This window comes from Petaurus breviceps, unplaced genomic scaffold (genome assembly GCF_028583685.1).
Source record: "Petaurus breviceps papuanus isolate PSGF00001 unplaced genomic scaffold, PetGlider_PUasm1.0 91133, whole genome shotgun sequence".
In the NCBI taxonomy this organism is placed as follows: domain Eukaryota; kingdom Metazoa; phylum Chordata; class Mammalia; order Diprotodontia; family Petauridae; genus Petaurus; species Petaurus breviceps.
Window position 1 is genome coordinate 32,900,258 of NW_027187419.1, and position 15,876 is coordinate 32,916,133.

At 38.5% G+C, this 15,876-nt stretch overlaps 1 protein-coding gene across 4 annotated transcripts in view; it reads right to left on the reverse strand.

Moving 5' to 3' along the window:
* Positions 1 to 15,876, reverse strand: part of FAT3 (FAT atypical cadherin 3) — a 760,616-nt gene that overhangs the window by 623,621 nt on the left and 121,119 nt on the right. For 3 of the 4 annotated variants that reach the window (XM_069080440.1, XM_069080439.1, XM_069080442.1), the window contains exon 2: positions 46 to 149. The exons of the other annotated variant lie outside the window; for it this stretch is intronic. The gene's annotated coding sequence lies outside the window, so the exon portion shown is untranslated. The remainder of the gene's footprint in view (positions 1 to 45; positions 150 to 15,876) is intronic. 4 annotated transcript variants of the gene reach the window in all.

A 15,876-nucleotide genomic window follows, 5' to 3' on the forward strand; every position in this document is an offset into this window, starting at 1 on the left:
ATATACAAGCTACCAATTATAGAAACAAATGACAACAAAACTCACCCTCAAAAATAATTAGGAGATCAGAGGTCAGCTTCTACATCAGTGCCCCATGTTCCTGATATGCAGTTATAGCTTTCTGATTTCAAGTGACCTAAATGTGCAGCCTTAAAAAAAAAAAAAGATGAAATGCAAGCAGTAAGTTCAGGGCTAGAATAGCTTGGGTTTTACAGCTGGCTAAAATCCCTTCTGTTAAATTACTGAGGATCACATTTCCATAAGAATAAGCTCAATTTAAAATGTTCATAAAGAAAGAGATCATTAATTCCCAAGTGTTGGGAAAGGTCTTGAAGAGTTAAATCAATGAATATGAAAACCTATGTTTAAACAATTTTCAGGTTATGACATAAGCCAAGAGGGAAAATAAAATGAGAACAATGAGAGGACTGAAGGTCTGTCAACATCAACTCCAAATTTCATGCTGCTTGGCTCAGCTCTGTATGTTATTTAACACAGATTTCTACATTTGGGTTATTTGCCTCCTCTTGTGGGGTCTTTCGGCTCTGAAATCTCCAGCTTCTCAGCCAAGCCTCCCTTTCTAACCCTGGACTATGGTCTTGTCAGATGCACCTATCCAGAAGGCAAAAAAAGAGGCTAGGACTCAGATGGAATCCCTCCAAGATGTACAGCCAAGGTAGCTGGTGTTTCCAGGCGCCAACTTCAAGACACTTCCTAACCAATGATGCTTCTAAAATGCAACAGTACTCCATGGATTGCATGAAGTAAAGTGGACGGATTGCAATGAGGTAAAACTAGAACTCTGACAAAATGTGTCAGTGTTCCAAGGATGCTTTCCTTGTATTTTCTCCTCTTCTTCAACTCCTACTTTAGGCTCCCACTTCCCAGGGTGTTAGGCCAACTGCAATTAAAGGAGGTGGGAAAGGTAAAATCCCTTATTTTGGTTCCAACCGGATGTTTTCTTTTCTTCTCTTATGACTTAAAACATAAAGCAATATGCAAGTAGCAGACTTTCAAGTTTTCTCCACTGAGCTCTTTTGTTGGGGGTTGGTTCAAGGAAGGGTTCCCCTTAGTTCAATGGAGCTTCATGGTGGGGACATCTCCTAAAGGAAGAGATATTAGACTTTATAGGGATGAAGGAAGGCCTATTCTTCAACCTGGTTATGCAAAATGACAACTACAAAGCCAGAGTAAACTGTTCGTATGAGTTACGAAGGGTTTGAAAATTATTCTGAAAATATCCACTAAAATTGGTTTTAAAGTATACTTTGAAGCATCGTTGTATACACCTGTGACTTACAGCTCTGGATTTAGTCAAGAAAATTTGCATCTAAATCTTCCCTCATGTTCCCACTTGCCCTTATATGCCTTATCTATGAAAGAGTATAATAATACCATTTACTTATAGAGTTGTTGTAAAGATTAAATGAGATAATGCATGTCAAGTGCTTTGCAAAACTCGAAGTGCAACAAATATTATCTATCATCATCATCATTACCAATGGAGAATAAAATTTTGGGCATTAAAAAAAAGTTAAAGTAACCTGGGTCATGCCACCATGCATACTATATACCAAGCAATTGGCTGTTTTACTTACCACTAATTCTATCTATCTATCTATCTATCTATCTATCTATCTATCTATCTATCTGTATATATATATATACATATATATATATATATATATATATAAACCAGCAAGAGAAGGGGGGGCACCCATGCATGTACTAAGAGTAGAGGGAAGGCACAAAGATGGAATCTTATCTGACAGTACAAGGAGAAACTTAACAGTAAGTAAGTAAGGGCATATCATCTATGTTTTCTTACATCCTTTTCCACGAAGAAATGTCAAAGGCATGACTTCTAGTCAACATCTACTCATTAACCTTGTCAAACTGATGTATGAGAAGCAAAGATTTAAAATGGACATGTACAAGAGAAAAGCAAGGGCAGGTGGCTGAAGATGAATACAAAAGAGCGGCATAGTCTGTCCAGAATAACTAAAATCTAGTATTAGTAGGGGCTTGAAAGGAAAAAACATGTTAGGGATGACACAAAAGGGTTTTTCTTTTCAATCTGTGTTGGGGACAAGAGGAAGTTTAAGGAAGGGACAGGATCTATGCTTCATGAAGATAAGAATATGAAAATAAAAGGGAAAGAAAAGGAAGGAGAGACAGAGGTGGGAGAGAAAGAAACAGAGGGACTGAAAAGAGAGAGGGAGGGACAGAGAGGCAGAGAGAGCTCGAGCAAAGTCCACATTCAAGGAAGGGGGAAGGAACAAGCATAGATAGATTAAATAGACAGACAGACAGACAGATAGAAATACAGCACCTACTATGTGCCAGGGACTGTACTAAGTGCCAAGAACCAAGACAGAGGAGGTAGTCAACAAAGTCAAATGCTACAGAAAGGTAAGGACAAGGCCTGATTCTCTTTAGTTTACTAATCCAGAGATAACTGGTCACACTGAAAAGGTCTAAGTTAAAAGACACAAAAGCCAGATGACAAGTGGTTGAGAAATGAATAAGAAGAAAGGAAGCAGAGGTGGAGAGTACACACTGCTCTGTTTAGAAGTATAGCAGAAAAGGGGAGGAGAGAGAGAGAACAAATCATACAATTTAACCTCATTTCCTTTAATGGCAGGGTTACCAAGTAAATGCCTCAAACATTGTAAAACTGAATCTCTACAAGGCATCTGACAACATCTCTTATGATGCTATTGTAGACAAGACAGAGACATAGACTATTATTGTGTTGGTTCAGAACCAGCTGGCCAAACCAATGCTATAAGTGTTGATTAGTCAATCAACACCAGTCCAAAAGGAATTCTCCCACAGACTACCACAGAGCTGTTCTTGGCCTTGGCCTAGTCAAAATTTTTATGAATGCTTAATGAAGGCACAGATGACATAGTTATCAAATTTGCATAGTATGAAGTTGAGAAATAGGAAATACAGTGATAGACTAGAGAACAAATGAATGAAGGAATGAATGAATGAATGACAAAAAAAAGTTTCTATGTGACAATCACTGTGCTAAAAACACTGGGGATATACACTGAAAAAGCAAGATAGTTCCTGTTCTCAAGGAGCTCACATTCTAGGGAAGACAATACAGAAATAAGAATTCAATTAGGAGGATTTGGAAATGCCTGGAAGTCCTAAGTTTTCAGCATATGGAGGATGGCAAAGCCCAGGGGTACAAGGGTACATTGGTAATCTAAAAGAATTCCAACAAGATGGAACCAGTAAAGTGAAATCTAATAGGGAGAACTGAAAAGTCATATGTTTAGGTTTAAAATATTTCCAAATACTGGGGAAACACAAAAGTAGAAAGTAATTCATTTGAAAAAAAAAGAGACCTAAGGATTTCAGTAAGGTGGCAGGCTCAACAAGAATAAGCAGTCTAATGTGATAGTTAAAAAAAAGTATATGTCTTTTCACCACATTGATACAGGAATTATTTCCACCGTAATAAAGTATTGTTTAGTGAATGGGGTATTATTGGGCTTAGCAAGGGGAAGACCAAGGTTGAAAACCCTATCTTTGACACTAAGGAACTGTGTTACCCATTGGTCACTCCTCAGGACTTAAATAGCTATTAATTTCTAGACATGATAGGATCTGTTATGAACAGAGTTCTTGTACCAAGATTCCCAAACAATGATAAAATAACAAATACTTTATGTTATTTGTTTAATGTACAGATAGAGAAAGAAACACAGTCCTTCTATACTCTGTCCTGACAAAATCAAATGGATTCCTGTAACCCATGTGACCACCGTAGAAGAGGAATTAACAAGCTAGGACTCTTCCAGAGAAGGATGACCAAGTAAGTCAAGTACACACAAAACCAAGTTATATGCAGATCCTTTGAAAGATCTGGGGATCAGCCATAGGATCACAGACTTACCACTTAAAGGGACCTTAGGAACCATTTAGTCTCACTCCCTTATTCTCTAGATGAGAACAGATGTTTAGCCTAGAGAATGGATGACATTATGGGGGTTTGGGAGAGAGGGAGAGTGAATGATTTTTCTCTTCAAATATATGAAGGGCTGTCATGGAATTAAGATTAGACTTATTCTTCTTAGTATCAGAGACCAGAACAAAGACAAATGGGCAAAAATTCATGGGAGAAGGAATTCTTTAAAAATAAACTTCCTGACAACTAAAGCTTTTCAAAAGTGTAAATACCAGAATACTTGCAAGGAGCCAAACCTTGACTTGGAGAGCCAAGCCAACAGTTGGGAAGAAGTCACTCATTCAACACTCTGAAAAAACTACACCAGAAATGAGCATGAAGGAACTCAGTTCTGTCCCCAGTTTCTGATACAGTCAGTGTGTGGGTGTGAGTTAAGGAAACAGCTCCTCAGAGAAAAAAAAGGCAGCTTGCTATATTCAGCAAACACTTTTCTATACATCTGGAACACCTGTTCTACACGTTGTGTGTAGCACTGCTTAGATCAAAGGAACGAAAAAAAATCCTCCTCTTCCCAGGAAGAGTATGAGGGTAGAAGAAAAGGTTAGCAAGAGTATACTATAAAGAACCGCATCCCAAAGTTCCTTTACATTCCAGGTTGCTGCTGTTTCTCCTCTTTTAAGAGAACCAAAACACTGGAAGGCAATATCATGACTTGCAAGTGAATTGGATTTAAGTGAGGCAGGGCTGTGCAAAGTCACCAACCTCACTTTCTCCTCTCCAGCCATCTGGGTCCAGTGGCAAGATACAGATCAGGCAACTGGATCTGGCCCCAGATGCAGTGGGAGGCCATGGTCTTTTTAAGCTAAAGTCTTTCCCAGGTCTGAGTTTCACTGAGGCAATGCCCATTCAGTGATTAAGGCTAGGTAACATGCTATATAAATGTCTTTTTTAAAAAAAATACATTAAAATACAAAAAAAAACATTTTGCCAAATCTGGGGAGCTTGACTGAAACCTTTTCATAACCACAAAGTCAATAAGCTGTCTGATACTTATTATCCACTCCCACAATGAAAAACTCTCCAATTTATGCTTCTAATTGGTCGACAAAACTTTGTCTGGATTCCCATATCAGATGCTATTTTCTTGGCCAAAATTAAATGGGTAGATTATAAGTAAACCCTACCCACTAATTCTTGGCAACAACTGGCAGTGCTAATATTCCATTTAGGAGTGTAACTGTTTGTTTGACCTACCTTAATGTGCCCATGTAACATGTATCCCCAGCCTTGCAACCAAATTCTACCCAAGTTTCAAACTTGCAAAACCAGTTGGGCCACTGAAGTTTATATCTGAGAATTCAGATTTGTACTTCAGCTACCCCTTTAAAATCCATCTTGTACCAGAATTTCAAAGGCATTATAGATTCCAACAAAGACAGAAATTCATTAGACTACTCTAAATCACAGGGTTAGAGACTTCACCTCTAAAGAGTCCATTAACATAACACTTTAAGGATTGCAAGATGTTATCCTCAAATGGAACCTGTGATGTAAAGCAAGTATTATTATCCCTGTTTCATGGATGATGAAAGGGAGGCTCAGAGAAGTAAAAGGCTTGCCTAAGGACACTCAAGCTAATATGTGTCAAAGCTTGAATTCAAACTCAAATGTTTTTTACTCCAACTCCGTTATCTTGGGGCTCATGTGTTCATTGGAATCACCAGATGGTCCCTTACAATTTAGAAACTTCTGTGCTGCTGTGACTCAGTTCTAGTGCCTTCTCTCTATTATTTCCGATCCCTCCTGACTGCACTTTGCTCACACATGATTGTTTGCATGTTACCTCTCCCAATAAACTGTGAACTCATCGAGGGCAGGGATTGTCTTTTGCCTTTGTATCTCTAGCACACATTAAATAAATGCTTCTTAATTGACTAATTTAAAGAATGCCTCCAGAAATCCTAAGTGAAGATCCAGATTCAATAAATATTAGTCACCTACTATATGTTATTAAGTGCTAAGAATATAAGAAAAGTCATTGCCCTCAAGGACCTTGTTTTATCAGGGGAACAAAACATGTGAAAAGAAAACTATATACATGACGATTTGAAGATGAAGGGGGAGAGGCAGTGTGGTATAATCCACAAGTATTTCTTAAGCTCACTGGGATAAAAAGACAAAGAATGAAACAATTCCTACACTCAAGAAACATACATGTTAATGTTGGACACAAATACATACAAGTATATACAGACAGGAAGAGCATAAATACAAATGGATACAAACTAGACAAATTCAATGAGGTAACTTGGTAGCACAGTGTGGATTTAGAAAGATTCATCGTCCTGAGTTCAAATCTAGACAGGCATTTACAAGCTAGCTGTGTGACTCTGGGCAAGTCATTTAACCATGTTTGCCTCAGTTTCCTCATCTGTAAAATGAGCTGAGAAGGAAATGGAAAGCCTCTCCAGTATCTTTGCCAAGAAAATTCCAAATGGGATCACGAAGAGTCAGACATGACTGAAACAAATGAACAACAGGACAAATTCAAACTAGCATGAAAGCAAGGGTACTAATGATTGGAAGAATCAGAAAAGACTCCCTATACAAAGTAGCACTTGAACTGTGTCTTAAAGGAAGAAAGTCTATGATGCAGAGAGTGGGAGAAAAGCACATTCAAATGCAAAGGCAGTGAGATGGGAGATGGAGAACCATGTGTGATACTGAGCAAAGGTCAGTTTGGCTGTGTTGAAGAGAGAAGGCTGGAAGGAAAGGCTGGCTTGGCTCCAGGTTCTGAAGGACTTTAATTGCTAAACAAAGGAGTTTATATTTTATACTACAGGCAATACAAAAACATTCCAGATTAGTGAGGAGAGTAGCATTAATGATCAGAACTACAACCAAGAATATCACTTAAGTGCCTAAAGCCAGATTTGAACACAGTTGTGTGAAGGATGAATGGGAATGAGGAAAGATGAGGTATGGAGGCCAATTAGGAGGCTGCTGCAGTAATCTATGTGAGTGGTGATGAAGGGCTTGAACTAAGCTGCTGGTCATGTAAGCAAAGAGAAGGGGCAGGATGGAAAGGCCAAGATTTGGCAACTCTTTGGATTTATGGCGCATGAGAGTTTGTGGAGTTGAGGATAATGTCAAGGTTATAAATCTGAAAGACTAGATGGATGGTGGGAGAACTCAATGGAAACAGAAGAATTTGGGAGAGGAAAAGTTTTAAGGGTAAAGATAGTAAATTCTATTTTTGATATGTTGAGTTTAAGATGTCTCTCAGAAATCCAGTTTGAAATGTCCAATAGCTGAATGGTGGTGTGGAGCTTAAGTGCAAGGGGAAGAAAATGTCTGGATATATGTGTGCAGACAGAAAAGAGTAGGGGACCTAGGACAGTGTGTTGGGGACCATCTCCAGTTGCAAGATGTGACAAGGATGAGAAGCTAGTATAGAAAGCATGAAAAGGAGGAGTCAGACTTGTAGAAGAAGAATTAAAGGAGAATAATGTCATGATAGCCCAAAGAGTAGAAGAGGGTGGTCAGCAAGATGAAATACTGCAGATAGGTCAAGAAGGGATCCTTGGTATTATTTGGAGAGAGGCAGTTCAGTTGAATGATGAAATTTGAAGCCAAACTCCACAAAATGTTGAGTAGTGAGTAAGATGAAGAGAAGCAGACATAACAAATAGACAACCTTTTCTATAAATTTGGCTGAAAAGGGGAGGAAACAAAGAGCACTGAATGGGACATCAGGAAGACCTGAGTTAAAATCCAATTTCAGTTACTATGTGATCCTGGGCAAGTCAATTAATCAGGGTGCCTCAGTTTCCTCAACTATTAAAATGGGAATAATAATAATAACACTTCCAGAGTTGTTGAGAGAACAAAATGAGATATCTGTAAAGTGCTTAGTAAATCTTAAAGTGCTAAATAAATGCTAGTTTTTTTTTAAAGATATATGATGATAGAGATGTTGAGGAGATGGCAGGGTCTAGTGAAAGGTTTTTGTTGTGGGTTTGATTTTTAGCTTTTTTTCCCAGAATGAGGGAGACTTAGTCATGTTTGAGGGAAAGATAGAAGGAAATGGAAGATGGAAGGAAGCTGAAGATTGTAGAAAGAATGGTTGAGGTTGTAAGTTGTTTTGTAAAACCTAAAGGAATAGGATGAATCAAGGTCACATATGAGGGGTTGGCGTGGCAAGATGACACTGGAAGAGAGTGGGGAATGATATCAAGATGTTGTAAGATGAAGATAAGGGAAGAAGATGGAGGGAAAAGAAAAGAAATACAGTAGAAAGGAAGTCAGATTTAGAATCAGAGGACCTTGGTTCAAGTCCAACCTCCCCATTGAAAATACACAGGGGGCAAGCCCATAACCAAAGTCCATGGCATTAATTTTAATTGTTCAGATTGCATGATTTCAGATAAAAGGCAAAAATGAGATGAGATCACAAGTCTGGATGAATTTAATCAAAATGTGTTGAGCTATCTGGATGGGAGTGCTAAATGAAGCTTCCTTGTATAATCAGTGTTTGTACAATGTGGTGTCAGGGACAGAACAATGAACTGGGTATTAGGAAACATGAATTCTTTTTCCAGCTCTGTCACTAAACTCTTTCATCTTAGGGAAGTCACTTCATCTCTCTCTCTGCCTCTATTTCCTTATCTGTAAAATAATGGGATATGACGAGATGTCCTCCTTTTATACTTAAAATTCTACAAACCTATAACCAGACATACAATTACCTATTGATTCCTAGAAACAGAAAATGCATTTTCTTTACTTTGTTCACAGAAATACAGCTGTAACTTCCCACAAACCAGTTTTACATTGTGTGTGCTTTAGCCTACTCTCTGGGAAATACCAGGAACACAAAAAGTCTACTTAGTATGGAAATGTCAAGTCCTATAGGAATCTAACTTATCAAATTCATTTTTCCCTTGCTTACTTCTCCTCACACTCATGCTCTATACACAAAGGGTGGACACCATTGCAGAATTTAGCATCTGGGATAAATCACTTTAAACTGTCATCAGAAAGGACTTCAATTTCTCTTCTCTAAAATGACAGGGTAAACTTTCAGTTTGTTATTCGGTCATTTTTCATCATGATGCCATTTGGGATTTTCTTTGCAAAAATGCTGCAATGGTTTGCCATTTCCTTTTCCAGTTCATTTTGCAGATGAGGAAACTGAGGCAAACAGGGTTAAGTGACTTGCCCAGGGTCACATGACAGTATCTGAGGTCAGTTTTGAACTCAGGAAGAAGCGTCTTCCTGATTCTAACCTCATTTTTCTACCTGCTGTAGCACACCACTGCTCCCCAGGCTCAATTAGATGGTCCCTAAGACTCCTTCCAGCTCGAAATCTATGATTCTACAGTAGAACATTACCAACTATGGGGGTCAGAAAGCCTTCTCATGGGAAGCGACAAAGAGAAGTATTGTTGTACTCCTGATTTCAATGTTCTTTTCTAAAGTGGGAGGTAGGCTGGTGACTAATTTTTTCTTCCAAGTGTTTTAATTTGGTGACAGATACATCTATTCTGAGAAAGCAATAAATGGCAAATTAGCAGAGCTCCCCATCCCATTTCTATGAAGAGAAAGGACATGTCATCCAATATATGAGACAATATCTAATGACGAAGACAAATGAATCAATTCTGAAAAATGTGTCAGAATCAGAAGACAAATTACTGGGAAAAGCTTTTCCATGTAAAGAGGTTTCATTACAAACATATCAATGCTCTTCACAAATATCAAATGGTCCTCTCATTGAGGATGCTCTCTGCATCCTCAACATTCCATGGTAACTATATATTAATGTCATGAGAAAAAATTCAGATTCAGTCTCTGCCACTTTACTTCCTAGATGACCTTGGACAGGTCACTTAATCACTTGAGGGGTGGTGATGGTGGTGGATTTGTAGGACTGGCCTAGAGGAAAAAAACATAAATGCCCAGACAAGGATGAAGCAAACACAAGGGTCTCTGAGTTTCAGAAAAGCAGCACCCAACTTTTTTTCCCCACAGTCCTCAACTCTCCTCATTACCTATTCACTGAAACTAATCTCCTCTTACTTCAGATGGCAAAGCCCCAGTTTCTGCTTATCTCAGTTATTTATATTATTTACATTCTGTTTGGGTGAATAAGACTGTACCAAACACAAACAGAAAGAAAAGACTTATTTTTCATTCCTTGAAATCCTATTAACATAATACATCCCCAAAATTCATCAGCCATATACAATTGTTAAGTGATTAATATAACTAATGATTAAGATGAATACAAACTCAAAACTAATAGCATTCACAAAACAAAATCAGAAATGCTACTTGGCTTTTTCACAAAGTATAAAAGAAATGTCTGTGAACTGTGTCAAATATTTACCAATCACAGTGTCATATCCTGCTATGGGTTAAGATGAAACAACTTAAAATGTTGTAGGTTTCTGCTAATTATACTTTAGCATTTTTTCTACCTCAAAATAAAGTTCTTTTTTTTAAGCAGTTGGGGTTAAGTAACTTGCTCAAGGTTACACAGCCAGGTGTTTCTGGGCAGGTGCTAAGTGTCTGAGCCCAGATTCGATCCCTAGGTCATCCCAACACTGGGGCCTGTGCTCTTACTTGCTGTGCTACCTGGCCGCCCCTCAAAATTAAGTTCTAACACTGAAGGAAATAGCACCAAAGCACAAAGCAAAGGGAAAAAAAACCCTGGAAAATAAAACAATCTTCTCAACCATGCTTACCACGAAAAAAGGTTGCTAGATAATTGCAATTTGCAGCAATACAATAACCCGTCTGGGTTGTTCAACTAAGTGCTTTAGTCTATTATATCAGACAAATAAAGGCCAATTTCTTACAGGGAAGATGAGGTTCTATGACAGGACCAAGAGGCCTGAATTTGATTAAGCTGCTTTATTAATCAAGCAAATTCATAAAAATGACTACAATTTAGTTTATCTCCCTTGCCATCACCTCCTCCTCTTGTACTCATAATCACCTAGGAAAGATACCCAGCCCTAACAACCTCTCCGTCTAGCTTATAAGACTTATGGCATAGAATTTTATAGCTATCTTAGCCCCAATTAATCTGAAAACTCCTAGAGGGCAGGGATTGAGTCTTTCTTGTATTTGTGGTCCACAATGCCTTGCATCTAATAAATCACTGCTTGCTAAACTGAATCATATCCAAAAAATAAAACTCCAACAGTCTCCTCAACATCCTTTCAATGGTACTTTAGTCCTCATAGAGGAAATCAAAGGATCTTGGATCTGGAGATGGTAAGATCACTTCCAAGTGATCCGTCTTCTTTTGTGACAGATGAGGCCTAGGGAAGTTACTTGCCCAAGATGGCAGAGATAAAATGGGCCAAAGCCAGTCTTTAGACCCAGGTTCTCTGACCACAAGGCCAACACTCTTTTCACCTGTGGAAGAAAATAATAGGTAAGAAACTGTAAGGAATCTAAGAAGCCATCTAGTCCACCATCACCATCATCACCATCACCACCACCACCACCGCTCAAGTGATTCAGTGACCTGACCAAGGTCAACCAGGAAGTAAAGTGGCAGAGACTGAATCTGAATTCATTCTCATGACAACCAATTCATCAGCAAACTTCGGCACTCTTTTCACTACAGCACATTATCTTGCCACCTGACCCCCTCCCTCCTACCTCTCTCACCAAAAGAATTTCATAAATTCTTGCCATGATAACCCAATTTTAAGAACAAAGGACAAACAATAACAACAACAGCAACAAAAGTCATTTCTAGAATGTGATCTCCTTGCATTGGATTTATAGAGATCTAGCAAAATCTAGCACACTACTGATCCTTCTCTCCTTTTAGATACTACAAACCAACTCTTGAGATAGATTTGGCAGCACCTGAGCTTCCCTTTAGTAGAAAAGAAACCTTCTTGAGTCAATGACTTGTCTTGTGCTTCTTTATGGTCCTCCACAGGACTCTGCATTTAGTGGTAGACACTAAGCATTTTTTTTTCGGATGTCTCCATCTTAATTACACTAAGTATTTCTTTAAAAAAAAAAAAAGGAAGACGGGATTAAGTGACTTATTCAGCTAGTAAGTGTCTGAGGCCTATTTGAACTCAGGTCTTCCTGACTCCAGGAGTAGTGCTAAATAAGTATTTCTTAAATCACTGTTGATTAACTTCCTAAAGGCTATGGAAATAAAGGTTATCTTCAAACTATATTAAACTCACTCTGGCTCACAGACCTTTAGGTCAGAGTTTTCTCTGAATTTCTGTTATACTCTTACTTCTTTCACCTATAAAATTCTATTGAGATCACTTGTTGTAATGGGAATGTAAATTTTTAAGATCTTCCCTGCCCCTAGGCTAAAGTGCACCTGGAGCCTGGGGTGGGAGGCTTGTTTTTCAGTAGATACTTTTTGATTGGCAGTGGGTCAATAAGGTTGTCACATTCTCTGAGCCAGGAGAAAGCTATATAAGCCCTGATGTGTAGCTTTGTTTTGGGGCTCACTTTGAGAAGTGTTCTGTGGTTTGATCAGATGAGACTCTGGGAAGCCGTTGTTGAGAGCCCCCTGGCTTTGAAAAACCCAGATGTTGATGAAACCCAGATGTTGATTTGGTATGGATGTAATGGTTGGACAGTTTGGAAACTGTCTACTTGATCTGTTTCTCTGTCTTGATAATTCTGTCTGTATATTCTGAAGTTCAGGGTGCTGATCTTTTTCCCCTGAACTAGGTAAACGATACATATTTGACTGATTAAAGTAAGCTTGTTAACCCATTTTAAGTTGCTTTCCTTTATCAAAGCAGATCCAAGAACCTGTGTTGGCAGCCACCCTAAGGACGCTTGGGGTGCTTGCCGCTACACTGTGGACAAAGTTAATAGGCTAGCAGGTGCAGCTGGCCAGTGCATTCAGGGTGGCCAGCAGATGCTCCTGCAGGCAAATCTTCTTACCTCCCAGCCTCCCTTTACAACATCACTTCTCACAGAAATGGGACCATGTGCAGAGAATATAATATTCAGGACTACCAAATGAACTAGTATTTGACTAACTGCCATGACCAAGATTGCCTCACCAATGCAAGCAGGATTCTCACCATTAAGCAAGATCAAGGATTCTCAGCCTGAGGTCTGTGAGTACTTATTTTTTTAAACATCTTAAGAATATAATGTTTCTTTAGTAATCCTTTATATTTTATCTTATGCACTTAAAAACATTACTCTGAGAAGGAGTGCCTAAGTCTATACCAGACAGCCAAAGGAGAAGGCAGGGAAAGAAAAGGTGTTACTATGTCCCTCTCTCCAGAGCCCTTGAACCAATGACCACTAGATACCCATACATACCCAGTGGTGAGCTAGAGCAGGCTCTTACTGTCTCTTTTTAAATTCAGAGTGAGCTTTATACCTTAGTAATCAGCAAAGGCTGATCAGGGCTTCATTGTCTTGTTGACTATCTAGATTTAAGAAAATGATGGAGAAAATTTTAATAAATGCAGATTAACTTAAATATGTTGGAGGCATTTTTTTCCCAATGCAGAGAAAAGAGAGGAAGAAGACAGTCTTAAAATTGGTCTGTCATAGTGGTGGGGGGACTATTCTGGAAACTCTGTAACTAATGCTTAGCCCAATTCCTCAAAATAGCTGCCCAGGAATTCTTGCTACTAGCTTCAAAATCTTTTTTTTTCCAAATACTATAAACCCTAGGTAAATAAATAGCCTGTACTTACATAGCTTCAGGTTTTCTCTACAGAATTTAGAAGGTGAGAATGTTTTATTAACCCTTAGACTCACACAGAACCTATTACCTTGTCATAGAGCTGAGCCCTGGTGAATGCACAGACCACATCAGCCTGATGGGTTGATGAGGTAACTTCCTCATCTCCATTATATAGAACCCATGCCTTTTGGTTTGTAGAAATGTGAGAGAGTAGACAAAGAAGTATCCTTACATAAGGTTAATGTAAAAAGATATTAGAAATAGAAATAACATGGTATAAAGTAAAAAGAACTGGATTCTTGAACCACTTTGGCTGCTAATTAACTTTGTCACCTGACACAAGTAGCAAGTTTACCAGCCCCTTATAGTTCTACATCTGGGGTACCAGTAGCCAACGGCCCATCCTGGAAAGAGAACATATACTCATTCTATAATCTAGCTATTTATTAGAGAGGGCCTTCCGGAGTTGACTATTTCCTTGGTGCAGGGAAAATAGGATACATGATTAAGCCATGTCTTTGTCACTCCACGATGTAATTCTGAGGAAAAAAAGATGAAAAGTAATAAATTGTCACAATTTTTTTCCTCATTCATCATTGAACTAGACCTCTCCAGAGAGAGGGATGTGAATAAAATGTGTTTTTTCTCAGAAAAAAAGGTTTCACAGGCTCCTTTCTCTGTCCTTCCCCCAAGGATTTGTTTTCTAATTTTCCACGAAATCTGTATGTTGTGGGGGTCCTAAACTCTGAATTTCAGGAGAGTATAAACCTCAGGAGAGAAAAGATACAAGGCCCTGTTTTCTCCATGAAATTTTGATGAAAGTGAAGGAAGTTCAATGTCTCCTGTAACTCTAATTTCAACACTACCACATCACATTTTTTGAGATCACATGAATGGAATGGCTGGCCTGAAATCAGTAAGATTATCTTTCATAGTTCAAACCCAACCTCATATACTTACTAGTTTTGTGACCTTGGACAAGTCACTTAACTCTGCTTCAGTTTCCTCCTCTATAAAACGAACTAGAGAAGGAAATGGCAAAATACTCCGGGATCTTTACCAAGAAAACATCAAATGGGGTCATGAAGATTCAGACATGACTAGAACTACTGAATGACAATTCTCTACCTTAGCATCCTTTCACTCTTCAGGGCCAAGTTTCTCCTTCTCCAGCCTGCTATCATGTGTCAGGACTTTTATTACTGTCCCCAGGAATCTGAAAGGCCAGAGAAAGGGACCCTCCGTTTCCACAATTATCCGTGTCAGTAGGTGACTGTGGCAACCTATTTAGGACCATGGAACTTAGGGAGTAGCCATTTCTAAGTGATAAATTACCTTCATACATAGATACACCCACAAATACATACATATGTGTGCATACAAATATATAAATATATGTGTATACATTTATATGTATGTGTGTTTATATATACATACATACATACATTCATACAGGCATGCAATACTGCAGTACTGCCAGGACTGGGAAAACCAATATTAGATAAATTATTTGAACTAGTGCTGAAATTAATATTAAAAAATTACATTTGTAGTCAAGATTTACAAATTACTTTCTCCTGTAAATTAAGAGTATTTTCATCCTAACTTTACAGATGAAAAAATTAAGGCAAGGTTAAGTGTATTGCTCATGATCACACAGCTAGTAAGTGTCCCATATCAGACTTGAGTCCGGTTTTCTATCTACTAGGCCATGCTACCTCTTGAAAAAAAAAGTTATTTGGCATTTTAAGATAGTACAGTGGGGAAAAAAAAATTTGTTCTGTTGGCTTTATATTGGTTCTCTTGGTTCTATATTGGCTCTATTTAAAGCACCTGGTTTCAAATACTCCAGCTTATGCATCCCAGTGTGACCTTGGATAAACTTTTTGGGCTTCCATTTCCTCAAGAGTAAAAGGCAGGGGAGGGGGGGGCTGGAATAAGGAGGACCTGAGTTCAAATCCAGTCTCAGACACTTAACACTTACTAGTCATGTGACCTTGGCAGGTAAGTCACTTTGCCCCAATTGCCCTGCCCTCCCCCATCCAAAAAAATAAAAGTAAAAGGAGGAGGTTGGAATAGATGGGCTCTGACATTCTTCTAACTCTAGATTAGATCTATGATTCAAAAATTGGATATATTAAAAAGGAGAGTGATACAAAAATAATAATAATATAGTACTTTAAGGTTTGCCTTTACAAATATCATCTCATTTGATCCTCACAACACAACCCTGAAAGGT